This window comes from Aythya ferina, assembly GCF_964211825.1.
Source record: "Aythya ferina genome assembly, chromosome: 1".
NCBI classification, from domain to species: Eukaryota; Metazoa; Chordata; class Aves; order Anseriformes; family Anatidae; genus Aythya; species Aythya ferina.
The window spans coordinates 5,189,236-5,203,392 of NC_140296.1; the positions used below are offsets into that span (position 1 = coordinate 5,189,236).

At 36.1% G+C, this 14,157-nt stretch overlaps 1 protein-coding gene across 2 annotated transcripts in view; it reads right to left on the reverse strand.

Annotated features, from left to right (window-relative positions):
• Window positions 1-14,157, reverse strand: part of TENM4 (teneurin transmembrane protein 4) — a 1,677,033-nt gene that overhangs the window by 1,264,048 nt on the left and 398,828 nt on the right. For both annotated transcript variants that reach the window (XM_084535211.1, XM_084535210.1), the window contains exon 3: window positions 2,455-2,542. The gene's annotated coding sequence lies outside the window, so the exon portion shown is untranslated. The remainder of the gene's footprint in view (window positions 1-2,454; window positions 2,543-14,157) is intronic.

Here is a 14,157-nt window from a genome sequence, read left to right on the forward strand (position 1 = left end):
TGAGAAACCTGTTTTAGTAGAAGGTGGAGGTTGGAATTAGATGATCTCTTGTCTGTTCCAACACAAGCCATTTTATTATTTTATGATTTACAAAACAAAGGTATATTCAAGAGTATATAGAGGATACACACCATCATCCAAACAAGAGCATAGCTCAATCAAAGATTATATTTGCACTAAAGAATAAGAAAAATAAATAAATAAATAATCAAAAGCCGAAATCTTATCAGGTCAAACATACAATTTTACACCTTTTAACACTTTTTGAGGATAGTGATTATTCTGCACAGTCTGTGAAAAGCCAGTCACTTTTGATAATGTTTCCTCTCCAAAGACCAGAGAATAACATATTCACTCAAAAGCAGAAAAGCATTGCCAAATATCTACTACACAATTCTTCTGAAAATGCTGGGTCCATCATCCTTCAAGGATTGCTAATGGTGACACCACATTTGCCAGGAGGGCTTTACATAGCAAGACTGCATCAATCTACATTATGCTGGAATGCTTCTTATGTACAAGATTAACAGATTACTTCCTGAAAGGATACTGATACATCAAGGGGTCTGAAACTGCAGTTACAGGCTTCTAGCTCTTACTACATTGTATAGACACAATTTGCAATGCAAAAGTCATCATTACAGTACATGTACTCTGTGCCTGATTTTTATTTGCATGTCTAATACATGAAAATTAGTAGACAGAGAACATCCCCAACAGATGAAAAGGTGAGAGGAAAACATGGCTACAAAGGTTTTGTTTAGCTCAGGTAGGCTAAACAGTCCTGAATTTCTTTGTCATGAAAGAAATAGAGTAAGATCACCATATCCAAAATATAATGCTCAAAATTAGTCTTCTGAAACTTTCCCCATTTCTCAGAGGAACCTGCCTCCATCCACTGACTAGAGCAGGCCTTATGGGAGTCTGGTCTCATTACTTTTGGGGAATATCCCTGAAAGAGGTCATTCAGAATTCTGTAAACATATGTCTGCAGTGACTATGCACACAGGCGTCTCCACTTTCAGAGGGTTTCTTTCACTTTTCTTTTGGTAGAAGGGTGATTTTTGTTGGTTTTTTTTTTTTTTTTTGATTTTATTTTCTTTTTTTTTTTTTAGATCGCTTTGGAGAGCTACTGATATACAGTAACAACTTTTAGGCTGACAACATTTCTGCATACAACAGACACAAACTGAATACAGCAGTACTTTCAGTATAATCTAAACTATTCTGCAAGAAGCAGTAACAACATTACCAGAGCCACACAATAATGTGACAGGTTTGGATCCCAACAAGGCAGTAATAAGGAAAATTAGATTATTCAGTTAAAATATTTTTGTCTTCTGGGACTTTATCTTCTGGGACTCGTTTTATAGTATTTTCCTTAGTGGGGTGAATTTGTACATAGTTATAGCTCATCTTCTAGTAACTCACCCTTCTGAAAGGATATTTACGTTTCAAGATTTTTCTATACCATATCTTTTCTATTTGTGCTATGCTCAGATTTTTAGAGGTAACTCCATCTGTATTGCTTACATTGGTATGTCCCCATGCTGTCAATTAGGTTATGTTTTGACCAAGGAAAAAATGCTAGTGTTTTTTGTTGGTGGTGTTGGTTGGTTGTTTTTCTAAACTACATTGTCTTTCTAGTATTGCATTGCATTGTAAGTTAAAATCTCAAAACAGTCTAAACAGCCATGAAACATTCCTTTGAAATTTTGATTTAGTCTCTGTGAAGGGTCTTGAAATGGAGATTATGACATGGCAACTGTAGACTAAATTCATCCCTTCAGTCTTGAGAAAACTTCTTCCCTCACCTGCCACAGAAATCAGCTAAGAAATATTTACCTGCATGCCCTGATTACTTCAATATTAAAGTAGAGGATATAGGGGATATTTTTTGGTGGGAACAGTGTAGAAATTTATTACTGACTACAACAGAGTCTTAGATGTAGATTCATAATACTTAAGAATTTCAAATCTGAATCTTATTTGCATCTTAGAACATATAAGTGTCATTACCACTTCCAGCTTTATTTAGAACAAGAAAACAGAATCACTTCATTGGTACCTTTCTGAAAATTCTTTGCAACAGCAAAAGATAAATCCACAAGAAAACTGGAAGGACAAACACTGCAGGGTTTATATCTATTTCAGTAAGAAATACAAAAAAAAAAAAATAAAATAAAAAATAATAAAAAAAAAAACAACCCCAGATGGATTAGAGTTAACAATGAAACATTTGTTAGAACTTACTTGGGAAAAGTTTTCAAACTGGTTATTTTTCAATTAAAAAGGGAACATTTATCTGAATATACAAAGAAATTTAATTAAAATAAACAGTTGTCTCAATGAACTTTGTGTCCCATTCTTTAGAAGTTAGGATATTTTTGTTTTCCAACTCCAGGTAGAGCTATACATTTCAGCAAGAAAAAGTTTGCAAAGAAAAGAGCTTACCTATGACAATAAGGTCTGTAACTGCATCAATCACGTCTTCACTTCAGATTCATCAATAGATTAATGTTGTCTGGAGGACTATACTGTCCTGTAATGACAAGTTATAAATCATATGAAAAATAAATCTATCATGTCTAGACAACAATAGCACAGAATAGCCAAAATTGGAATCCAGAACATTATGTTCATCTTCCATCTCTACACAGACACCTAGAATGCATATATTAGTATTTCATTTTGGCATGACCTATAGACCGAGGAAGTTTAAAGAAAAAATAATATTATAGTATGGGTAAAATATATTCAAAGTTTAAGATTAGCCTTGATATTAAATTACAATTAATTTATTTTTAGAAAAGCTAGTGGAACAAGAATAATTCAATTAACAAGGGAAGGGAAGGGAAGGGAAGGGAAGGGAAGGGAAGGGAAGGGAAGGGAAGGGAAGGGAAGGGAAGGGAAGGGAAGGGAAGGGAAGGGAAGGGAAGGGAAGGGAAGGGAAGGGAAGGGAAGGGAAGGGAAGGGAAGGGAAGGGAAGGGAAGGGAAGGGAAGGGAAGGGAAGGGAAGGGAAGGGAAGGGAAGGGAAGGGAAGGGAAGGGAAGGGAAGGGAAGGGAAGGGAAGGGAAGGGAAGGGGAAAGTGTGCAATGGTTAAATTGATATGGGAGACTGAAATTCTCTTATTTTTAATTCACATCTGATGCTTCAACATTGGTCTTTGACATTTAAGTTAAGTGTTCCAACAGTGAGATCATTAAATATTCTGCGCTGAAATTCAGCACTTCATCTGTTTCTTACACACATATATGGAAATTCAGTTTTGGACTGAAGTTCCAAGTTAAAAGTTTTCTTAGAATTGACATATTTCAATAGAGGAATTTGTTTTAGTGGAGACTAATTTTCTTCAACGAAAAATTAGTTTGTCAGAAAATTTACAACCAGTGCTAAAAATGAAGCTTTAACTTCTACTGATCCCAAACCACAAGGCATTCTAATTACACTTCAAATCACTGTGTAATTAAGATTTGGCAAGAACTCAGCACTCATGACATGTATAAGCAAAGCACTTCTTGGATTTCCAGAACAATTCTGGGGATATGGATCACCTTGTATTTTGTTGTATGATTAGTTTGCATTTTCAAATCTTTGTTGCTTTTAATGTCTTGACCTATGGACATTTAAGATTCTTAGACAAAGCCTGCAATCTCAGAAGTATAAAATCATACATAGAACATTTCAGAGGAAATTTTCTCAGGCGGACCTCTAGAGGTCATCTAGTCCAGCCTCAGATCATGTTCTGCTTTGAAATTCTTTCAGTTTCAGTTTGTTTTATGGTACACTGCCCTACTCTATAAGATTTGTGAACTGATAATTTGTGTTGTGCACACAATTACATATATTACAATTAATATAGATATATAATATATATATATATGAATATATATATATATAAATTATAAATAATTTTATAAAATTATAAATAAATTATACAATTTGTTTACAAATATAAATAAATTATATAATAATATAAAATGTATTTAAATTATAAAATGTATTTATAAATATAAATATATATATAATTTTTCAAGACAGTGAGATATACTGCATCACAGGATTAAAAATGAGATTGGGTACAAAAGTACAGAACAAAATATTAGAAACCCAGGGGTTGTATCATTTTTGCCTTCAAAAGTTGGACCTACATTATCCTGGGGTTCATGAAACACTCATCAAGTCCAATGAATAAATAAGATCTCTTTTGAAAAATTATGTGTTTTTTTTTTTTGTTGTTGTTGTTTGTTTGTTTTTGTTTGTTTGTTTGTTTTTTCTTTTTTCCCCATGTTTCCACAGTGATTTATATAATTGTTTGGCTTTCTGGCTTCCTGTGGATACCTGTCTCTCTGCTATGATTGTATAGATATTGTGGGGTTTTATTTCCATATATACTTTCAGCAGTTTCAATAGGTATATTTTATTATAAAAAGTAAAGCTACTTTTCTTCATGAACACTTGCATTCCTTCTTATTTCATAGGTTAATAAAGGGGGAGTGAACGGTTGTGGTGTTTAGCTGCCCAGCACGGTAAAACCACCACACCTATTCCCTTAAAATTTCATGCAAAATTAACATTTGTGACTGATTCTGTTGATAACTATAACCTTTGAGCACCTAAGAAGTCATCTGAGACAAAACCAATCTTTTCACAAAGGTTTCCTATGAGCTTCATCTTTTAGGATTGCCAACCTTGTAGAACATTCTAAGGCCCCAATTGGTCCAGCTCTGATAGAGATAATAACGTGAAAAGTGAAAAAGGTAATTACCACTGACTTTTCTTAGCTTTTGGAACAGGTTATGAAAGTATGATTTTCTGCCTGTTCCAATTATTAGAGTAATTCTCTGTTAGGAGAAACCTGTGCTTCTTGCATGTACAAATATTGAGATTAGTTTCATAATTATGTAAGCAATGATACACCTCTAGATAAAGATTAGAACTGAACCTTGAGTTGGTTTTCATGCTTTCTTTCAATGACTTTAATGGGACTGTAATTTGAGTTGTCTTATCTCCTTGGTCTGGACAGACCCACTTCATCAGTAATAGCAAGGAAATTTAAGAGTATGAGTGAGAAAATTCTCAGATTTTACATCAGATGCTTTTAGTTCTCGTCAGGTGGGATCAGTGCAGTTTGGAATGGAAAAGGGGCAAGGAAAGAGGGAGATGGAACAGTTGAGGAACAACACATGTGCTGTGTTCAAAGAAGCTCAGATGTAATTCAGCTCTTGTTCAACAAACCCATCAGTTTGCCAATTATTCCTATGCACAATTAACAATATTCTTGAGTTCAAATGAAAAAACCTGCATGTACAGAAAGCCATCCAAATATTAAAGTGATGTCAGAGACCCCATATTTGTTTGAGCTGCTCAGAAGTCTTATCAAAAAGACCCTTGAAATCACTTTTTCATTTTGTGGGAAAGGATAGGGTTTAATGGTCCAATTTCTTGCTTCCACAAACATGTTTAATAGCTTCCGAGTTTCTGAACACAGAAAAATATACTTAATGACCTAAGACAGCAATTTAAATAACAGTTTTAAACTTTAGCCTGCTCTGTAATGTTTCCTAGTAATTTAATTGAATCCTCTTTTTACTTCATTAATTATTAAATGCATATATTTTCCTTACAACTCGGAATGTTACTGACCCGGTCTATGTAGAAGGTAAAAGTTGCAGAAGCTTGCACAAAACAATAAAAAGAAGTTATGAAGTGCAGAGCTGACTAGCTGTTTTACATTATCAGCGTTTTCAGGTGTGATTGCATGTTCACCTCTGATGACAAAGGAGCTCTAAGAACAAGGGTAGGATGAAATCGGATTTAAAGAACTTCAGTTCTACAAAGGGTGCATGACATATACCCTTAGTGTGGCACACAGCAAAAGGCAAGTATGTGTTCAACATAAGAATTCAAAGCTAAATATATGAAACAACTTCTTTTCTGAAGCTGATGATGCTCCTTTGCCTTCTATTAGGTACTGGAGAGAAATGGACCTCAAAGTCATCGTATATGGAATCAATTTTTTAATGGAATAAGCATGAAAAGGATATAGGCATAATAGAGCTGTACTATGGTTTTGCAAAGTGAACATGGTTCTCTGCCTAGTACCATAGTTTTGAGCACTTTCACTGAAGTTGGTGAAGCCACTAAAACAAAACTGGATGACCAGAAATTTAGTTTCATTGTTTGTTTGTTTGTTTCCTTTTTTTTTTTTTTTTTTTCCTTCTCAACATTTATATAATGTGCTTTTATTTATTAATAAGTAACTAGGGAAAATAAAAACCTCTACAGATACTGTTCTTCACAGCTTTGTCAAGTACACATGTGTATGACTGGCTGGTTTAGGTGTAGTTTTGACTGGCATGTGTCTTGATTGACTTCTAGCATAGTTTTGCTGGATAGATTAGGAGATAGAAACTGGGTTTCATATGACTTGATTTGTGCATCAGCTTCCAAAGTTCTGCTGTGACTGTGTATTTTCAGAAACACCATTCAAATTTGTATTTAGGCATATTCAACAGAACATTATATACTGAACCTGTTATTTCTATTTGATAAATATTTCTTTAGCCTAAACAAAGGATAAAAAATGAGGGATAGATGTAGATAAAAAGTTGATAGAAAATGTTTTCTCCTGACAACTGATTTTCCCTTCTCCAGCTCCTTCTCCTGGGTTTACTGGAATGGGCTATGTCATAAGAAAAATATTCCCCCGGGAGTCAAATAGACAGAAAAGATCTGAATTTCCTAAAGACAGTTATCTCATTTTCTCCTCGTAACTGACTTAGGAATTCCCAGGCAACTCTATATGGATTTACCTAAGGGTATAAACTAACATTTATACTTCATTTATATCCTAAACTTCCTTTGAGTTTGCAGCCTATTCCAGTAGGCACTGAACAAATGCACAGCTGGAGACACTTCCTGACCTAGAAACTGTATACTCCAGACAGAAGAAGAAATAAAAGCAATAATATTATACAGTGTTTGTTGTCATGTAGTAACTCAGCTGAGGAACTGGAGCCAAAAAAGAAACAAATAGTACCAGGTCAGATCAAAAGGCATACACCCCACTAAGATATGTAATAGAAGGCCTATACTATAGAACAGTCCAAACTGGTGCAGCTATGCAATGATACTTGTCTACACACAGTCTTCTGTGTATCAACAATTTTCTGAGCCACAGGAGGTGCTTTGCATTTAATACTCCTGGATTTTTTATTTTTTTTTCTGTAAATTTCTCTAAATGAGTTAAATTTTATATAATATTTAGAATTTCATGTTCCCGATACCTGTATGAGTACTACATAAGCTTGCCAACACTGCTGTAGATATCTGAGTGCTACACCATGCTGAAATTTCAGTACCTTGAAGACACAGGAACATGACTATGCCTGCAGAGAACTGACAATTTTTCCTTTTCCACAAGTGTCTGAATTCCTTAACACTATGTTATGCAAAGCACCTCCTTGGTAGTACTTGTTATGATGTCAGTGATTACATTCTTAGTGTAGCTGCTGTTGAACCTATTGATATTTAAAGAGTATCTGGAACACTTCCCAATCTATACATCTGCCCATCTAATTTAGATTTCAGTGAATAAGGTTTCACTGGGATGCTACAAGGATGATTAAGAATCTTAATACCAATACTACACCATTTTCACCCTCTGTCAAACCACAATGGACCATACTTTAAAGATAATCTGGCAGATGGCTGAATGGTCAACAAACATGTGATGAAACACAACTTCTAGATATTTGCAGTTTAGCATTAACATGCTTGTGTTTATCCATCTGTAGAACAAGCCACCTGCCAGTTGTTTGAGTGATATGACTAAGTAGTGCTAAGCAGTCAGTAATAATGACAATAATATTGTCAGAAAATAAAATAAAGAAAGAAATGAAATGTATACAAGGTATGCACATCGATGGCTTTTGCAGAGAAACAGTGCAAATTAAGACTCAGAAGAAAGCAATCTTATTGCCAAAATATTTATTCATAGTATGCATTATCTGCACAATTCAGAAACACACACACCACTACTATATTAAAAAATTTTCTGACAAGATGTAGAAAAGGCTATAACACTATAGTGTCTATGCACTTTCTTTGTTACTATGCTGAGGCAGAAATACATGCATACATTTTCAGAACTTGTTACACAGTTGATTGTCAGCAATTCATTCTCTGGCAGTTCTCTTGCATATCTTTCATTCAATTAACCTCAGAGCCATCAACATTTAGAGGCAAATGTGAAAATAAAATCTTTGCAGCATGCAATGAAAGCAAGTATCAGTAACACGTGTTTAGGACAGGATTGGTACCTAGAAACTGGCCCCAAATACTGAATGGACTTGTGACATTAGGTAATTCTGCTTGTTCTATTACAGATTAAGTATCTGTACAAAGTTTTAGTTATCCTCCCGGTTCATGTTTTGGAGAGAATTCAACAAATTCTCTCAATGGTCTGTCTGAATTCACTTTGCATCTTTAAACATAGAACTTTTTCTATTTGTATTTTTTCTTATATGCATTAATAGAAGTAGAAACAGAATTTTTAATTAGAATTTTAAGTTATTTTTTCCTCAACCATTCAACATTATGAGTGATATTGCTGGATCCTAGAAGTTTTGCGATATCTAAGGGAAGTGTAATCGAGGCATTTTTTGAGTATGTAGTGCATAACAGCATTAACATTTTATGAAGGTAAGCATAAATGCTTACTAGCCTGAGCAGATAAAGCACTAATGCATTTTTCTGAAAGCCTAACTAGTACTATATCCCTCTTATATCCTATATTCCTGTAGCATGGTCTGAGATACCTTAGGCTAGAACAATTAAACATTATTTTTATAAATATTTATGCAGCACACAAGAGTGTTAATAAGCTGACCCTCACTGATAAAATTGGGACAATTCTCCCTAAGTCTTTTCAGATTAAAATGATGATAAAAAGAGCACTGACCATCTCTAACTACTCTTTCTTTAGAATAAAAAAAAACTTAAGAACACAGTAAGAAAAATGCCCAACACATGCATTGGTAAAGGCTAAATTCTTTCATAACATTCTGCAAAACAGATGTTAGGGTTTATCCAGCAACATCAAATCAAACAAAACACATATAAATTCATGTTGATCTTCAGTCCCACATTTTTTGTTCAATACAGATGCCATGTGTCAAGAATGCAAACTGTTCAACTGCTGAGGGAAGGTACCCACAACACATTCAAACAAAATTTAGTGAAATGAAGAAAAAGAAAAAATTTTATACAGGCATATGCCTGTATGAAAGCTTTGTATTATAAGCTCTGCCCACATTTGCAGAGAACTTTCTTAGCTGTAATTCTCTACTAATAGTTTCCTTTATATATTATTCATTACTATACTCAAAGTTGCCAGTCAGGATTTTATTATATTTTAGAGCTATGCTGATAATTTTGTTCAGCTTTCTGAATTCAAAGGTACAGGGGAAAAGTCTTGATTACATTGCCAAGTTTATTGCAATGTAGAGGGCTGTGAGGCAGAGAAAGGATACAGCCACTTTATTTCTTTTCCTCCCAGTTTTGATCCTTTCCTGCCAAAATGTGAGGGCAGGATGGTGCAGCTGCTAGAGCTCTGCAGTCAGAGGGAAGGCTGTCTTCATTTTTATTCTGCACATTCCTGCTAGCAGATGCTTGGCATTTTATGCTATGCAGATCGAACTACAACAAACAGATCCCGAATAGAATTACCAGTTTTGTAACTCCACTGGAGAGGTCTTTGGTTACCAGCAATTTCCATATTTGTTAGCTCTACCCCATCATAATAGACTCCTCCAAATAAAAAGAGGATTATCCAATATTGATCTGCTGCCTGCCAAATTGTAGCCCATGTCAGTCTGAAATAGCAAGGATGTTACTCTTTGAAATGGGGTGGGGGTTTGTGTCTTAAAAATAAATTGAAATAATACTAGTTTGCTAAATTAATATTGTATCTGAATTACAAATAGAGCAACATTCAGAAAAAAAAAATCATAACTTTTGTCTGGTGCTGCACAGGAGCACAGTGAACAAATCAAAGGGTTGAAAGTGTGAAAGTGTCTACTTTTTTTTTTTTTTTTCATTAAAGACACTGCGACAAACCTTCAGTTTTTGCAAGGTCTTTCCAAACATATAGAAATTCATATTCAAGTGAGATACTTCGATATAACTATTTCATACATAATGAACATGAAAGCACCTCCAGAAATTTCTGAATTTTATTTTGCTTTCATCCTCTGCCCCCCCCCTCCACATATATATATGTAAATATATCTATATATCTGTATAGATTTTTTTATTTTATTTTTTTACATTTTACTTTGAGGATGATATCCTTTGCCTGGGCTGGTGCAGGGAATATAGGAAACTAAATAGTCACAGCATTATGAGAGGAAAGAAAAGTGTTAGGAGTGAAGGGTGAGGAAGAGGATTGCGTACACAGAGCACAATATTTTGACCTGTCCAGGGTTTGGGTCAGGGTAGATTTGTGCTATCTGAGTCTAAGGGTGTTTCCCCTAATGAAAACTTCACCTACCATCTTACCTGGGGGAATTATCAAAATAAAATATGACATGAATGAGGTTTAGGAATTATTATCGTACATTATAACATTATTTCTGCAGTTGTTTTTTTTTTGTGTGTATTGACAAAAACAGGTTTGGAAACAAACAAACAAACAAAGAACCCTCTTTCACCCAAATATTTAACAATAGAGCAAAAAAAATCTCCTCTTAATATTTATAAATGAAGAAGGGATATGCAGCTTTTTTTGTTCATTTGTCTGTTTGTTCCCTTTGAAATTGGCAAAATAAAATAGGAAAACCAAAAAACTATTTAGTTCTCCAAATAATTTTACCAACAAATATTGTCTTTTCAGTGTGGCGTAGCCAAAACTGAAACAATAATAACAAGAAAGAAACCATAGTGTAAAAGGAGAGCTTCTGAGCCAGCAGGAAATTTAGAAGAAGGAGCAATTTTAGGGTCCTTCACTGGCCCAGGAGGACCCTCTGAACAATAAAGTGGTGGTAGTAAAGTAGTATCTTAAAGCTTGTGTTAGGAGCAGGAGTTTAGTTTAAATTGAGAGAATGTGAAGATTACAGTAAGGGTGACTGAAACTTTTTCATTAGCAGAAAGTATTGCTGTTACAGGAAGCACAGAGAAACATAAAATAACCAGGAAGGAAGAGATGCAGAATTTGTTCACATGTCTAAATACACAGTAAAGGCCAACACCAAGAATAAAGAGAAATCCAGTTTTTTATTACAGAAAAGCCAATGATATTTTCAGCTCTACTCCAAGACTGAAAGGTGAAAGTTATTAGGAAAAGGCTGCCTGGTGAGATTGTTATAGATATGAGTACCCAGGTGTGCCCAATCTGGAGCCTTTGTGGATAAATCTATACATCTATAAATATATACATCTATACATCTATAAATATATGCATCTGTCTGGGGATGGTCTGAGGTTGGCCTAGGCCAGGGATATTCAAAATGTTGAATTCAACAACCCAACTATGAAAGAGTTGTTCACACATAGTTCTTCTGCCTCTGAAGCTGTCCATGGGCACAGTCCATCCAGTGCTGGATCTGCATCTTCATTTAGCCCAGATGCCTCACTCTTAAAGACTTCTACATGCACATGCACATGTTCCCACAAATAAGCAAGTCTCAGCTGATGTCCAGACCCTACAGTCCCCTGGGAGCTGTCCTTGCTCCCCTAGTCCTTTTGGTAGCCAGCTTCTACTAAGATGTCATGCCTAGAGACACACTCCTGGCTCCCAGGCAACTTGACCTACTCACCAGCTAGTCCACCTTAATCTTGGCTAATGATACAACACCCACAAGTGCTCCAGTTGATGGCACTAGGGACACGAGCTACTTTGACCCAAGGTCCCAGATCCATTGCTGGTCTTGAAGTCCATCCACTCTGGTCTGTCCAGTTGGTGGCACCACAGACAGGCTGTGGCCCCTGGTCTAACTTCAGTTGCTGCCCCCATATATGTGCTATATACACATCTGGATCTCATCCAAGAAAAGAGGTAGAAAGTAATTAATTAAGAAGAAAGAACAGACAGCACGGATTAGGCCCAGGGCATAGCCAGACAAGAATACTGACCAGCCAACAGTTTACATGACAGTAGCCATTTTTATCCCCTTCTCCCTCTATTCTTCTGCATTTTATATGTGTACAGAGTTTGTGACAAATTGTAGCAGGTCTGCAGTGCTCAAATCTTAACCAACCCTTCATGCTACAGACAGGCAGCTGTAGACCCACTAGAAATTCTGTTCTTAATCCCTTTAAGTGGCCAGGAAGGTCACAGAGATACCTAAAATATGTGGTAGGGATCATATTATGCTATGCTGGTTTCAAAACTGCTTGTCTGCTAAAAGTTTTTACTACTTATTAACTTCATAGTAGACCACAAATGCTTGATGCCAGTCAGTTAGGGACAGGAACCAATGAAGAAAAGTTGCACAGAGCTGAAGAACCAGTGTAACACTGGAGCACTGGAGCATAATGAAAGCTATTCTAGTACAAGAACTATTTTGAAAACCATGTCCTTTTTTATTTTTTATTTTTTATCAGACGTACAGTATGTAATTGATATAAAACTATTCATGAACATAATGACAGTTAACAAGTCCTAAATTGTGTCCTTTGATATCAGGCTACAATCTAATGCAATGATATTTGTTAAGGAAATGTGAAAAAAAAAAATAATATTATTTTTAAAAATAAAAGGAGCAGGTAATAAGACTTAAACATCTGAATTAATTCAAAAAGCTTATTTTAAGGTTCTCCAAGAAAGCAAACTATTAAAAAATAAAAAATGGGGGGGGTAGGGGGAGAGAGAGAGAGAAAACACTGGTAATGTTCCTAGTTTCATTTGTTTACTGCTTTCACAAGCTACTCCTAAGAGTTCCATAATGGAAACTAATTGGAGAAGGTTCCGTGTCCATGTCCAGTTTCTTTTGTAATTGCTGAAGTCACTGATTTGGCACGAAACAGCTCCTATTTAATCTGTCTGATTAAAAAGGACACTTTCCCTTGCAGTATTCATTGGAGCGGAAATTAATGATTAGCTGTCATGCACCAGGCCCTTGCCTTCTGCACAAAGGAAAAGGATCTGGGGGTGCTGACTGATGCTCACCTGAACATGAGCCGGCAGTGTGCCCAGGTGGCCAAGAAGGCCAACGGCATCCTGGCTTGTTGCAGGAGTAATGCAGCCAGCAGGGCCAGGGAGGTGATCACCCCCCTGCGCTCTGCTCTGGTGAGGCTGCACCTTGAGTGCTGCGTTCAGCTTTGGGCCCCTCACTACCAGAAGGACATTGAGGCTCTGGAGTGTGTCCAGAGAAAGGTTGTGAAGCTGGTGAATGGCCTGGAACACAAGTCCTGTGAGAAGCGGTTGAGGGAACTGGGGGTGTTTGGAGAAGAGGAGGCTCAGGGCAGACCTTATTGCTGTCTGCAACTGCCTGAAAGGAAGGGGTGGGGAGCTGGGGGTCAGCCTCTTCTCACAGATAACTAAGGATAGGACTAGAGGTGATGGCCTCAAATCGTGCTGCGGAGAGGTGGTTAAGCTGAAAGTTAGGAGAAATTTATTCTCAGAAAGAGTGGTTAGGAATTAGAAAGGGTTGTCTGGGGCAGTAGTGGTGTCACCGTTGCTGGAGTTGTTTAAGGAAAGGTTGGATGTGGTGCTTAGAGACATGGTTTAGTGGGTGACCTTGGTGCTTGGTTGGACTAAATGATCTTGGAGGTCTTTCCCAACCTTAATGACTATGATTCTTTGATAAACCAAAGGATTAGGTAAATTTAGTCAAGGAGTCTTGAGGACTCTGCTCTCTTTTCCCTTCATGCCATGAGGTGAAGCGCTATATAAATTATGAGAGCTGCTTCTAATTTTTTTGGATTACATGAATTATTTGGATCATCAGACCAGACTGAATTTATCCCTGTCAATTCTTCAGTAAGTTAATTTCATATAATGAAGTTTCTTAATTAAAAGGAGGACACAAATTCCATCATCTTGAAGAAAACCTCAATGCAAAATACAAGACCATTTCATTCAGTGGGCATCACTTCTTTCATAACGGAAATGAAAAGTGTGCAGTTATAATTTTTGAGGTCCAAACACAGC